Source organism: Monodelphis domestica, chromosome 2, assembly GCF_027887165.1.
Source record: "Monodelphis domestica isolate mMonDom1 chromosome 2, mMonDom1.pri, whole genome shotgun sequence".
Lineage (NCBI taxonomy): Eukaryota > Metazoa > Chordata > Mammalia > Didelphimorphia > Didelphidae > Monodelphis > Monodelphis domestica.
Window position 1 is genome coordinate 138,396,525 of NC_077228.1, and position 15,021 is coordinate 138,411,545.

Below are 15,021 nucleotides of genomic sequence, written 5' to 3' on the forward strand. Positions count from 1 at the left end.
TCAAATTTCCTTAGACTTATAATTGTTGAAAATTTCACCATTGGGATATTTCATACTTGGAAAATTTCTTACTGATAGTCTATTGGAATGGGAACTCCATTGGCATAGGAGGTTCCTTCTCTTCCCTTCTTAAGACTACTTTAGGACAGAAACCCTTTGCTGAACAATGGAAAGGACTTTGACCTATGCTTAAGCATAGAACAGGAATTTCTTTGAGTCTTGATTGATTTTAGAATTGATACAATGGAGATACTCCACCCTATTCAGTCCTAATAAGATTGAGTAAGGGCTGCAGCCTAGATCAAAATTTAATTATTCCAATCTCTACCATACTCAAGTTAACAGGATTTAGAAAGGGCTGGAACAAAAGAGTAAAGATTTAATCATTTGAAAAATATGACCTTCAACAGACATGTGCAAAAGCTAGAAACCTCTGGGCGGTCCTGGGTTAAGCGAGAGCCTCCATTGACAGGGAAATTGATGAAGAGTGATTGGTAGATGTGAGGACTGAGGGGAGGCAACTTGGATGGTGTCCTTAAAGATAGGAGGGTCTGGAGACTGGGAGGAGGATGGAGGTTTTGGTCGGTGTGGTTCCTGGGCTCTGAGGAAGCTTGCTCTGAAGGAAGCTGAAGGTGGGGGCCTCTGAGACTGTTTCTCCATTTTGGACACGTGAGTGAAAGGGACTGATCTCCTTTCTTTGTCCCAGCTATCTAAGGGCTTGGGCCTTTTGGCCCAGCCTAAACAGAAGGGGTATTTAAGCCCTATTCCCTTCTCTCCCCTTTCTCTCTATATATATATCTCTAATTCCTTTCTTGCTCCTATTGTAATTAAACTCCAAAAAAGGCTGACGGCTGACTTGAGTTTTTCATTTAGGAATTACATAGCTGATTCCTTGGCGACCTTAAATTAATATATATCAGTCTTTTAAAGTGATTCCCTTGTAACAAACTGAGGCAACCAGGTTTAAGTGACTTACTCAGAGTCACACAGCTAATAAGTGTCTGAGGCCAGATTTGAACTAGAGAATATTTCTGTCTCCAAGCCTGGCACTCTAACCACTTAGCTACAATGAGTGTCCAAGTTTCCAAGTTCATCACTCAACAAAAAATGACCTCTCCAAAGTTGTCAATAAACCCATAACTGTCAAGTCTGTTGGTCTTTTCTCAGTCCTCATCCTCCTTGACCTCTCTTTTGTATTTGACTATTGGCCACTTTCTTATCCTAGATACTCAACCCTCTCTGGGTTTTTGCAACTGTAACCTCTTCTGGTTCTCTTCTGAACTCTCTAATTATTCCTCCATCTGCTTTGCTAGTTTAGCACCCATCTCATACCACCTAACTGTGAGTATTCCCCAGAGCAGTCCTGGACCCCATTTCTCCCCATCCTCTCCCTCAGTTACCTATTCAACTCCCTTGAATTTAATGATCATCTTTATGCAGATGACTCCCAGGTCAATATAGCCATTCCCTGGCCTTCCAGAATTTGAATCTCATATCACTCAGCTGACTATTGGATATTCATAATAGATATCCTATAGATATCCTAACCTCGCCATTTCCAAAACAAAGCTCACTGGGGCAGCTGGGTAGCTCAGTGGATTGAGAGCCAGGTCTAGAGACAGGAGGTCCTAGGTTCAAATCTGGCCTCAGATACTTCCCAGCTGTGTGACCCTGGGCAAGTCACTTAACCCCCATTGCCTAGCCCTTACCACTCTTCTGCCTTGGAACCAATACACAGTATTGATTCCAAGATGGAAGGTAAGGATTTATATTAAAAAAAATTTTTTTTAAACCAACAAAGCTCATTATCTTTTCCCCAAGTTCCTTCCCTCTTCCAAAATTCCCTACTTTTGTCAGAGGCACCACCATTCTACCAGATTTGTAACCTGTCAGTTTTCCTTGACTCTTCATTCTCCCACCTCATCCCCTTCCAGATCCTATCTGATGCCCAATCTCACCTATTCACATCTCTCACATCCTTGGCCACTTCTACACTCATGTAGCTACCACTTTAGTTCAAGTCCTCAACACCTTTTACCTGCACTAATGAATGACCTCCTAACTGGTCACTCTGTCTCAAGACTCCAATCAATTCTCTCACAGTCAAAATGATTTCCCTTAAACAGAATATGTCATTCCTCTACCACTGAAGGATCATCAGATTTGTCATTTTCCTTGTCCTAGAGGCTTTTTGCCTCTACAGGATATAGTACAATAAAATGGCTCTGTTTAGCTTTTAGTCTTTTATGATCTGGATCAGCCTAGCATTCCAGCCTAATTATACATTGCTTCCCTACTTGCTCTCTCTACATAATCCAGCCAAACTAGCCTTCTCTCTATTCCTCAGATAGATCATTCTGAAACCCATCTCTGTTTTTACATTGCCTGTCTTCCATTCCTGAAATGTATTCCTTCTACCTCTGCCTCATAGAATCCTACTCTTTCTTTAAGATATAGCTCAAGGGGGTAGGTAGGTGGTTCAATGAATTGAGAGTCAGGCCTAGAGATGGGAGATCCTTAATTCTAATCCAGTCTCAGACACTTCCTAACTGTGTGACCCTGGGCAAGTCACTTAACTCCCATTGCCTAGCCCTTACTGCTCTTCTGCCTTAGAATCAATATATGGTATTGATTCTAAGATAGAAGGTATGGGTTAAAAAAAAAAAGATATAGACCAAGTGCTGAAGATGCCTTTATTGTTCACCACAACTGCTAGCACCCTCCCTCTCTAACTATCTTATGTTTAATTAGGGCAAACAGGGTGTTAGTGAGTTGGGGGTAGCAGTTGTCTACCTCAGGCAGAGTTGAAGGGACAGATGAGAAAATTTGTCCCAAAGGCCATGATGATGGTGGAAGAGGGCTCTGTGGAGCACATAGAACTTGCTTAGACATCAAAGAAATCAAGGTCATTCACTGTATCCTGAGCTATTATCAGTCATCTTGACTTTTTTTTTCTTGTCATTGGACTTTAATGACTCTGGAAGAGAGAATGAGGCTGATGACTTTGTACAATTCTGCCTCACTTAAATTCAATTTCATTTGGGTCCTCTTTGAATTTGAAGGACAACCACCAACCAAAATTTAACTACCTTATATTTTTATTTTGTCCTTTACATATTTATTCTCTATGTAGCCCACTCTCTGGGCTTCTCCCCCAAACTTGCAATCTCACTAGCAGGTTGTATCCCAGGAGAGCAACTGCTACCTCAGATTCTTGAGGTAAACTTGTGAGGCTATTCTTCCAACACTGTAGTTCCTGAGCCCCCATAGTTGTGCTTGTCATTAATAGTCAGATAGTAGCTCAATTAGCTCTTGTTCAAGAGGCATAGAAAGAATAGTTGGTATAAAACATTCCTCCCCAAAACCTGTGATTCATTCTCCCATAAGAGTAGATTTAAACTTGGGCAATAGTGGTGAATCACATATGTTAGATATAGATATGGCAAAAAAATAAGTAAAATTTCCTGGTACTTGAGATTCTAAACATTCTCTTTCTTTTCACATAACTCCTCATATAGCCCATTCAGCTAGGCTACAAGGATTGGCTTCTTTCTTGAGTTCACAGATAGCATTTCTCTCTGCCATGAATGAATGGAAAACAGATAATCAAATAATTACTATATGTCAAGTGCTATGGTAAATGCTCAAGCTATGCCATGAAGAGTCATGTTTCCTGAAGCAGCCATCTTCATCAACTGATTGCCTTTCATCATCCATCTTTCCTCAAGGTGTCTCTCCACTCTTGACACAAATAAACCACTGCCATTCGGGGACACCATAGCTGCCTCATCCTAGGGCATCTAGGATCTCTGAACCTTTAGGAACACACAAAATCACTACCAATCCTCAAAACATCCAACCTGAAATATTCAACTTCCCAAGATCAGAAAATAATAAGCACAAATGAAAGAAACTGTCATGAGTTTGTTATCACCACTGCTAGATAGGAGAATGGAGCTAGCTGTCCCTCCCTGACCCTGCTCTTAGGAGACACCTTAAATCAGTCCTGTTACATTCATTGCCAGGTAGGAGGTTCAGGTTTCCCCTTTTGTATATCTACTGAATTCTGGTTCATTGGCCATCTAGGGAACTCTTCATCATCTCCCACTAAAAAGCCCCCAAGCCATTAACTCTTTTGGCTTATCATGACATTAGTACAAGTTCCTCAGTCATGCATGGGTCAGAAGTAGGATCTTCCCTTTGCCCCTTCCCAAGTTTCCATGTGGTAGATCAGAAACAAATAATATCTGAAAACACTACAAGGAATGGTCCCCATAGCCAGTCTACCCACACTACATGCACATCATTATATTTTTACATAATAGAATGTATCTCCCTGAGAGTAGGAACTGTTAATTCTCTGTATTTGAGTCCCCAGCATCCAATACAGTGCCTTGAACATAATAAATTCTTACTAAAAGCATGTTGATTTAATTGACTGATTGATCCTTGTTACAAATCAACCTGGCCACTGTTAAGGATAGAAAGCCAGATGAGACATTTTAAATCCAGTTCTGAGACAGTTAGAAAAGGTACCAAAAAGAACACAGAGTTAGGGCCGTCAAACAGCTCAAAGATTCTAGCCTGTATAGCACAGGAGGGAAGCATTGGCAAATATATCAAGAGAATCAAACCAGAGACATCAAATGATTCATTAGACTAAATTCAGGAAACCATAGAAGATATAATAAGAGTCAGAATAGAGTGGGCAGAATTCGAAAGTGTCCAAAACAGACACTGTTGCTTTTAAAATCTCATTCACTGAGAGCAGCTGGGTAGCTCAATGTATTGAGAACCAGGCCTAGAGATGGGAGGTCCTAAGTTTAAATCTGGCCTCAGACACTTCCAAGCTCTGTGACCCTGGGCAAGTCACTTAACTCCCATTGCCTGGCCCTTACCACTCTTCTGCCTTGGAACCAATAGCCAGTATTGATTTCAAGATGGAAGATAAGGGTTTTAAAAAAAAAATCTCATTCACCTGGGGAGAGCTTAAGGTAGCTCATTGGATTGAGAGCCAGGGCCAGAGATGGGAAGTTCAGACAGTTCTAGTTGTGCTACCTTGGGCAAGTCACTTGCCCAGCCCTTACTACTCTCTGGTTTAGAAGCAATATACAGTAATGATTCTAAGACAAAAGGTAAGGATTTTTAAAAAAATCTTATTTAAGGTCTTGATCAATGATGCATGTAAAACCCAGTTGAATTGCTCATTTGGCTATGGGGTGGGGGAGAGAAGAGGGGGATGAGGAGTATGAATCATGTAACCATGGAAAAATATTCTAAAATAAATAAATAAAAATGTTAAATGATCTTATTTACCCAAGCAGAGATGATGGTTGGGCCTCAATTGGCACTGAAACTCTTAAGGTAGATGCATCCTGTGAAGAATTAGATAATACTCTGTTAGGGGCTATATCTAAGCTAAACCAGCGACATAGAAGTACAAAGGAATAATTTGTGGAACCTTAAAGTTGCTTGAGGCAGTTTATTATTCATTCAGAAAGTAATAGGTACACCATGGCATTGTCCTTAGTCCTTATTGTCCCCACCAATGAGTTCTTTTTTTGCCATCATTGAAGACTCCTTAACAAGGTATGGGATTCCTTTTTTTTTCAAGGCTGGCTCCTCAAAGCAGTGTGAATTCTTTGCCATGTACTCTGACACCACCTTGATACTGAGTGATTGACTCAGGGCCCATTCATATATCTGGGCTACACCCTTGGGCATGGCCTCTGAAAGGAGTTTGGAATGTTGGGGGAGAGGTGATAACAAGAGCTGGCAGGTCAGTTAGAGAAGCCAGTTGGATGTACTATTGGATTGAGCGCCACCTGCAAAGTCACATAACCTCTCAGGGAAACCAGGTACTTCAGAGAATTATGTTTGGTGGAGGAGTTTGTGAAATGCCTGGTTACTTGGGACCTATTGTTCTACAGATTACAGATGACCTGGAATCTACAGAGGTTCACGTGGGAAACCCTTTGAAGGCTATGGGGTGATGGAAAGGTTTTGCCTTTGGATGAATTATCCCTTGATACATATTTATGATCTGAACTATTACAATATCTTTTTTTTTAACTCTTACTTTCTGTCTTAGTAACAACTCTAAGATGAAAGAGCAAAGGCTAGGCAAATGGGGTTAAGTGACTTGCCCAAAGTCATACAGCTGAAAGGTGCCTAAGGTCAAATTTGAATCCAGGTCCTCCCAGCTTCTGGTCTGGTATTCTATCCACTGTGCCACCGAGCTATCCTTCTAATTGATCTCCTTATCTCAAATATCTCCAGACTCTAACTCATCTTTCATTTAGCTGCCAAGTGGATTTTCCTAAAACATAGATGTCACCATGCCACTCCCTTAGTCAATAAGTCTCAGTGGTTCCCTAATAATTCCTGAATCAAATTTATGTAAGATTAGAGTTGCAACCATCCCACTCCATTTCAGTCTTGATGCTTTAACCATGACTTCATCTAGAAATCATAGGCTTTAGACTAAATATAAAAAGTGTAAAAAGTCCAGATTGACATTGTACAAAAATAAAGAATTTTGGCTAAACCAAAGAAATTTGGCCATGCCCCAGGGGTCATCATAAATGATCAAGTTCAGTTTCAACTACATTCAAAGATCGGAACAAGCATGGTGTTGATTTGACTCCCCTGAGAAGGAATGTCTCATGATGGGAGGGAAGGTGAAGGGAGAAGGAGCAGCCTCAGTTATGCCTTTGTCTTCATGAGGACCTTGCAAGCTTTGAAATAACTAGTAGGATTCTGGACTTCCCATCTTTCTGTAGGCATCCTATATGCAAGTGTCTGCATCAGAAGCCAAGGACCCATAAAGTTTTCCCATGCTTAAGGAGAATTTCTTGAGCATCCTACTAAGGGGGTGATGTGAAGTCATGAAGAACTATGGGATATTCCTTGACCACACTAGCTCTTTAATCCCATGTTTACTTTTCCCTGGGTGCTTGTTGACTGACTGATTGATCAAGTTTTGCCAGTAGACATGTTAGAAGCAGTCGGTGGTGAGCCTGTATTCCTTGGGGAAAGGAATTGTGGGAAGAAAAAGATGAAGAGCTAGTATCTTCAAAAGATCATCAGTGGGGCAGCTAGGTAGCTCAGTACCTCAGGCCTAGAGAAAGGAGGTCCTGGGTTCCAATGTGGCCTCAGTTATTTCCTAGCTATGTGACCCTGGATAAGTCACTTAATCCCCATTGCCTAGCCCTCAACACTCCTCTTCCTTGAATCTAATACTTATATCAATTCTAAGACATAAAGTAAGGGTTAAAAAACAATAATCACTAGAATGGTTTTTAGATTTTATTTTTTCATAGAGTCCTCAGCATCTCTGGGCACAGTAAATAGACAAAGAATATGGAGTTGGATGACAGGGGAATTATTGTGTACCATAGGCAGCTAAATGACACAGAGGTTATAGTGCTGGGCCTGGAGTCAGGAAGATGACTCTAGCCTCACGCACTCACCTAATCTTTGTTTGCCTCAGTTTCCATAATTGTAAAATGAAGATAATAATAGCACTTATTTCAGAGGCTGAAATAAGATAATATTTGGGGAGCTTTCTGTTTTGTTTTAAAACCCCTTACTTTCTGTTTTAGTGTGAGCTCTAAGACAGAATAGTGGTAAGGGCTAGGCAACTGGGGTTAAGTGATTTGCCCAGGGTCACACATCGAGGAAGTGTCTGAGGCCAGATTTGAATCCAGGTCTTCCTGCCTCCTGGCGCAGTGCTATAAGTACTGTGCTACCTAGGTGCCCTTGAGATAATATTTGTAAAAGTGCCTGGCACATCATAAGGGCCATAAAAATGTTAGTTAGCTATTATTATTATCATCTGTTTTCTGTGTGTCTTATCTCCCTCTTGAACTCCAAGTTCCATGAGGGCTCCATATTTTCTCTCAGCTTTGGATCCTTCCCAGCATCTCTGGCATATTAATAAACACATTTTGGCTGAATGGATTGGAATGGAGTTTACCAGTGATGACCAAGGGTAGCCTCTCTGTAAAAACAAAGACATTAACCCAGTATGTGTGAAGATTGAGACTGGGAGTGGAGAGAGAAGCTTGCCCTTCCTCCAGATTAAACCTGGGGTAACAGGGAGTTGGCTATCAAGGGCTTTCCCCTATGCAAAGTGACTTGGAACCTGCCTGACTGGAAATCTTCCTTCACCAGAGCTGCTGCTAAATGGCAAGCCCTTGTGAAAACACTTGTTAAACAAGATTTCTTGCTCAAATGAAATTCAATCTGTCCTTGCCAGTGGAGCACTTCCGGAGGGTCTTCTGCCTTAAGTGTTGACAGGAAGCTGTAATAGGATTCATTTTTATTGGGAAAATGAAATTGATACGGCATCTGTACTGCTATAAAGTATATTGGGAATCAATTTTGAGGTCAAGCTTCTTGAAGTAACAAATAGACTTGGGGGTCAGGAAGACCTGAGTTCTGATCCCACTTAATCACTATGTAACCTTGAGAAAATGATTTGACCTTTCTCGGCATTAGTTTCCTCATTTGCAAAATGAGATTTGTAGGAAGAATAGATGACCTCTGAGGGATACCTAGGTGACTCAGTAAATAGTCAGGCCTAGAGTCAAGATGTCCTGGGTTCAAATCTGACCTCAGACACTTCCTAACTATGTGACCCTGGGTAAGTCAATTAACCTCCATTGCCTACCCTTTACCATTCCTCTGCCTTGAAACCAATACACAGTATTGATTCTAACACAGAAAATAAGTTGTTGTTGTTTTTTTAAAATATTAAATGAAGAAGTACTAGAAGAAGAAGAAGGTCTTGGTCTTCCAGTATATCGAGGAACTCTTGCCTTATACTCAAGGAATGAATTTCCCAAAGGAATGATAGAATGAATAAAAGAGATTATATACTAAGTACTTTTTAACTTGCCAAACACTGTGCTAAGCCTAGAGATACAAACATAAGAGTCAAGCTCCACAGGAAGGTGCCTGTACTCCAGGTATCATCCTCATTGCCCCGCAGGGAGAATTTTGGACTCTACTCTTGGCTTGCAGGGCTTTAATAAGAGAGCTTTCATATTATCTTGCCCCAAATCAGACCTCCAGCTGGAATATCTCTACCCCCCTCTTTACTCTCTTTCCAGGTTCACCTTATGTACTGTCTTCCCCCATTGTCCTTGAGGGAAGAGGATATCTTAATTTCTAGTATTTGTATCCTTAGTACTTAGAATAGTGCTTGTCTATTGTAAGTACTTAATTAATTTTGCTCTCCCTCTATATCCATTTATTTATCTGGGGGTGTGCTGACAAATATTTAAAACTGGCTCTCTAGAAAAAAATGTTCAGATGACATATTTTTAAGTTTATTTTTCATTATTAATGTTTTCCTTCATCATCTTCTTGAATCTAGACAATGATTGTGTTTCCTTTCTAAAGAATAAATGATCACACTGAATATTTAACAATTTGCTCTTGCCAACTAGTTTGAGATTACTCCAGCATATCCCTCTATCTGTCTGTCTGAATGTCTATCTATCCATCTATTTCTCCGATCTATCTATCTATCTATCTATCTATCTATCTATCTATCTATCTATCTATCTATCTATCTATCTATCTTCTTGGAGTTCATTCAGCTAACCCACTTCCCTTCTCTTCCAATTAATCTCCCTATAGACAAAATGTGGATATGATATATTGTATTTTTAGGCGTCTGTCATTCTGAGGTTTTCTTTCAGACTGGCAAGTTACTCTGTCTTTCAACTATTTGGTATGGGATGGGTTTCCATTGTCCAAGAAAATATATGCTCCTCAAGGCAGAGGCTTTTTCATTTATTTTTTTTGATCACTGGAGCTAGTATATAGTCTTTTTCTTATGGCTTCCCTGTCAGGTTCTACATTGTTCAAGGCAGAAACTTTGACAGCAAACTATTTATGAAAATGTTGGTTTTTATAGAAATCAAGAAGCCTGGAACTATGTCTTACCATCTTTTTTTAAAATAAAAATTTTAAAATAATATTTTATTCCCCCCTGTTACATATAAAAACAACTTTTAACATTCTTTTTTTTTAATTTAAATTCTAAATTCTCTCCTTCTCTCCCATTCCTCTCCTTACCTTCTATCTTAGAATTGATAGACAGAAGAGTAGTAAGGGCTAGGAAATTGGAGCTAAGTGATTTGCCCAGGATCATACAACTAGGAAGTGTCTGAGGCCAAATTTGAACCCAGGATTTTCCATCTCCAAACCTAGTGTTCAATTCATTGAGCCACCTAGCATATGGTCTTAATGAATGTTTGTTTGATTGATTACAGATCTATAGCCAGAAGAGACCGATATTCTCATATTACAGATGAGGAAACTGAGGCCCAGTTTGGTTCAATTACTTACTCTAGGTCACACAGGTAGCAAGCATCAGAGATGGTATTTGACCTCAGGTTGTCTGACTGGGGTCAGTGTTCTATCCCCTGTACCATGTTGCATCCAACAGTCTCCTATCTAGTATGTTCCCTGAATTCTAAGATCTCTTAGAAAAACTATCCCCTCCATGAAAGCCTTAAGAACATATTCAAGCTTCATATCCTCTCTTGTTTCTATTGACACTCTTCTGAGCTGAGACCATATGTAGACAGAATGTCTTCTTCAAATCTCATTTCAGAGACATATTGGTTGAGTCTATCTTTCCATCCTTCTATACTCCAAAGCACAAGTCAACAAATGCTAGCTCTTGCCCAAGCACTGTACTAACAAATGCCATATGCTGACTCCATTGTGTCTTCTACTCAAATTTTAGGGTTCTTAGTATGTTCAGCTTGGGGTGATTCGAGAGTTCAGACTATTGACCTCCCTAAAGATGGCAAGGTATAAGCTATTAGGTCTGTATTCCAAAAAGATTTTTAAAAGGGGGTGGGGTGGGATAAGAACCTATTTGTACAAAAATATTCATAGCAGCTTGTTTTAAAATTTCATTTATTTAATTAATTAATTTAGAATACTTTTCCATGGTTACATGATTCATGTTCTTTCATAAAAAGAGAAATATTTCCCTCCTCTCCTTCCTCCCTCTTCTGTAGCCAACAAGCAATTCTACTGAGTATTACATGTGCCCTTGATCAGAACCCATTTCTATGTTGTTAGTGTTTGCATTAGGATGCTCATTTAGAGTCTACATCCCCAATCATATCCCCTCAACCCATGTAATTAAGCAGTTGTTTTTCTTCTGTGTTTCTACTCCCACAGTTCTTTCTCTGGATGTGGATAGCATACTTTTTTACAAGTCCCTCAGAACTGTCCTGGGTCATTGCATTGATAGCAGCTCTTTTTGTGGAAACAAAGAATTAGAAACCAAGGGGATGCCCATCAATGTGGGAAGAGCTGAACAAGTTGTGGTATATGTAATGGAATACTATTGTGCTATAAGAAATGATGAGCAAAATGATCTCAGAGAAACCTTGAAAGACCTACATGAAATTATGAAGAGTTAGATGAGCAGAACCAAGAAAACATTATACACAGTAATGGCAATATTGTATGATGAACAATTGTGAATAATTTAGCTATGCTCAGCAATAGTGAACTAAGACTATCCCCAAGAACTCTTGATAAGAAATGCCGTCTGCCTCCAAGGAAAGAACTGAAGAAATTTGAATGCAGACCAAAACATTATATATTTCACTTTCTTTATTTTCTTTTTATTCGAGTTCTTTTCCACATAACTAATGTGAAAAATGTTTTCAATTATTGCACATGTAAAATCCATATCAGATTACTTACCATCTCAGAGGGAGGAAATAGGAAGGAAAGAGGTAGAGAATTTGGAACTCAAAAATCTTTTTTAAAAAGAATATTAAGGGGGCAGCTGGGTGGTTTAGTGAATTGAGAGCCAGGCCCAGAGATGAGAGGTCCTGGATTCAAATCTGGCCTCAGACCCATCCTAGCTGTGTGATCCTGGGTAAGTCACTTAACCCCCATTTCTTAGCCCTTATCACTCTTCTGCCTTGGAACCAATACCCAGTTCTGATTCCAAGACAGAAGGTAAGGGTTTTTAAAAAATGTTTAAAAAATTGTTTTTATATGTAATTGGGGAAAAATAAAATTTTATTTTAAAAAGATGGAAGAAAAATACATGACTGATCACATGGTTTGATGGGGAAATGATTGTGATTTGGGCTTTAAATGATCCCTCTAGAGTAAATATGAACAATACAGAAATAGGTTTTGAACAATGATATGTGTATAACCCAGTAGAATTGCTTGTCAGCTCCAGGAGGTGGGGGAGGGAAGAAGGGAAAATCATGAATCATGTAATCATGGAAAAATATTTTCAATAAATAAATTAAATTTTTTTTAAAAAAGATGGTAAGCTATCATTCCAGACTTCTTGATTCCTATAGAAGTCAACATCTCCTTAAGTAGTTTGCTCTCAAAGTCTCTACCTTGATCAGCATGAAACTTGTTAGGGAAGCCATAAACAGAGAAATATTTCTTCCACAACATATTAGCAATTATATGACCTTTCTGTTTCTGCCTGTACATGTTGGATACAATGATCTGTCAGCACTAGGATGTTGCTCATATTTTTTCCTATGTCCTTCCAGAAACAAAAAGTTATTCTCATTAAGGTGATTATTTTTTCCACGTGTGCCACATAAGTTAGTAATCCTTTTTTCTTCTCATATGCTTTTGATGTCATCCTGAGTGAGGAAATTCTTTTTTTTTTTAATTACTAGTTCAGATGTTCTCTCTTGACCATGCACAAAGTCACGTATGAAGTTCATAAAATTAAGTGAGTTGCCCAAGGTCATCCAGCTAATAAATATCTGAAGCTGGATTTGACTGCAAGTCTTTCCGACTTTCTGACTCTAAAAGAAAAAAAAAGAATCCTTTTCATCTTCTTGATTGTCTTCCAGTGCCTGCCTATGGCACATATACTGTGTATAAAGAAGGTAACTGTTGACCTATGACTTCTTTTCACCTGCACAGGTCAACTTTCCTGTCCAGCTACTAACCTCTGACTAAAGAGAAGTTTCCAAGGGTACTCAATGCATTCTTACTATTTTAATGACTTCTTACTGAACAATGGTTACCTGGGTTTGAGCTGACACAGTCTTCAGTCCCTAGAGACCTACTCGCTCTTTTGCTTTGGACAAAATATTGACACTCCAAAGTTTAGGCCTTTCTGTATACCACCTGAAAAGCAAACAAAGGCCTTACCCATTAATTTTTTATTATTATTATAAATTATTAACTAATTGATGCTGGCAGTAGCATCCTCTTATAACAGGTCAAGGTTTTTAAGGTAAGACGATAGCTCTCTGGAAGAAGAGTAAAAGATCCCTTAAAATTAGAAACCAGCCTCATTTGCTAATAAAATAATAGAATGGCTGTCTGGCTGAAAAGTCATCATTTTTGCTTTCATTTTCTAAAATTAGAAGAATAGGTGTGAAGATAATTGTTTAAGGGAGAAATCCATATAATCCATGGGTCCTAGTGAAATGAGGTTAAGAAGAAGAATAATGATGTTATTGGTATTCAGTTGTTTTTGACTCTTCATGACCCAATTTGAGATTTTCTTTCTTTTCTTTTCTTTTTTTTTACTTTTAAACATTATTTTATTTGGTCATTTTCAAACATTATTCATTGGAAACAAAGATCACTTTCTTTTCCAACCCCCCCCCCCCCGCCACCCCTCCCATAGCCAACACGTGATTCCACTGGGTATCACATGCGTCCTTGGTCCGAATCCATTTCCATGTTGTTGGTATTTGTATTAGGGTGTTCAGTCTCTCCTCAATCATATCCCCTCAACCCCTGTAGTCAAGCAGGTGTTTTACTCCCACAGTTTGTCCTCTGCTTGTGGATGGTGTTTTTTCTCCTAGAGCCCTGCATATTGTTCAGGATCATTGCATTGACACTAATGGAAAAGTCTATTACATTCGATTGTACCACAGTGTATCAGTCTCTGTGTACAATGTTCTCCTGGTTCTGCTCCTTTCGCTCTGCATCACTTCCTGGAGATTGTTCCAGTTCCCATGGAATTCCTCCTTTATTATTCCTTTTAGCACCCGATTTGAGATTTTCTTGAAAGAGCTACTAGAGTGGTTTGCTACTTCCTTCTTCAGATCATTTTACAGATGAGAAAACTGAGGCAAACAGGGTTAAGTGACTTGCTTTGGGTCACACAGCTAGGAAGCATCTAAGGTTTGTTTTTTCCACTAGACCACCTAGTTGTCCCAAGAATAATAACATCTAGCATTTATAGAGCCATTGCAATGCAATTCACATCCATTATTTCATCTGAACCTTTGAACAACCTTGTCAGGTAAGTATATCAGGTGTTATTATCCCCATTTTGTAGAAGAGAAAACAGACTTAGGATGGAAATAATTTACCATGGACATATAGATAAGCATAAGAGGTAGTTGAACCTAGGGCTTCTTGACTAAACCCATCAATTTGTTTAGTATGCCATGTTGCTATTACTATTGTTAGTGTTACTAATGAGCATATTACTTTTTTCTACTACTTTTCATGAAAATATCACACAAAACTTCAGAGGTATGATAATAATAATGATAACTAGAATTTATATAGCTCTTTAAGGTTTGCAAAGCATGTTACAGATAGATAGAGAGATAGATAAAGTAGGGAGAAAGATCCTCACAATATCATTTTAAGGCAGCTATTATTAGCCATCTTTTACAGATAAGAAAACTGAAATTGAGATTGTCGCTTACAGTTACAAAGGCCATAAATGACTAAGGGAGGATATGAATTCAGGTCTTCCTGTCTCTAGGTCCATGGCTCTATCCACTATCTACCTAGTTACTTTGGACATGTGTATACCTCCAGGAATATTCATATCCTGGGGAAAATTCTAAAGGAATAATGATGTGGTCTCTTTCTTTGAGTCTCATAGAAAGCATTTTTTCTGACCATATGAAGCAAAGCTGGTATGTGCATCTGAGGCAGGATTTGAACTTTCCCTATTCTAAGACCAAAGTATCTTCTATCCATTTCACCATAGGTTCAGATGTAGTCATGGTTCTA

General features: G+C 39.1%; 1 long non-coding RNA gene across 1 annotated transcript in view; it reads right to left on the bottom strand.

The window, feature by feature from the left end:
- LOC103103595 (uncharacterized) overlaps positions 1-15,021 on the bottom strand; it is a 90,111-nt gene that overhangs the window by 68,479 nt on the left and 6,611 nt on the right. Inside the window, exons 2-3 of the long non-coding RNA XR_461768.3 lie at positions 13,059-13,161; positions 5,317-5,375 (exon numbers count right to left, since the gene is read on the bottom strand). This is a non-coding gene — a long non-coding RNA (uncharacterized LOC103103595). The remainder of the gene's footprint in view (positions 1-5,316; positions 5,376-13,058; positions 13,162-15,021) is intronic.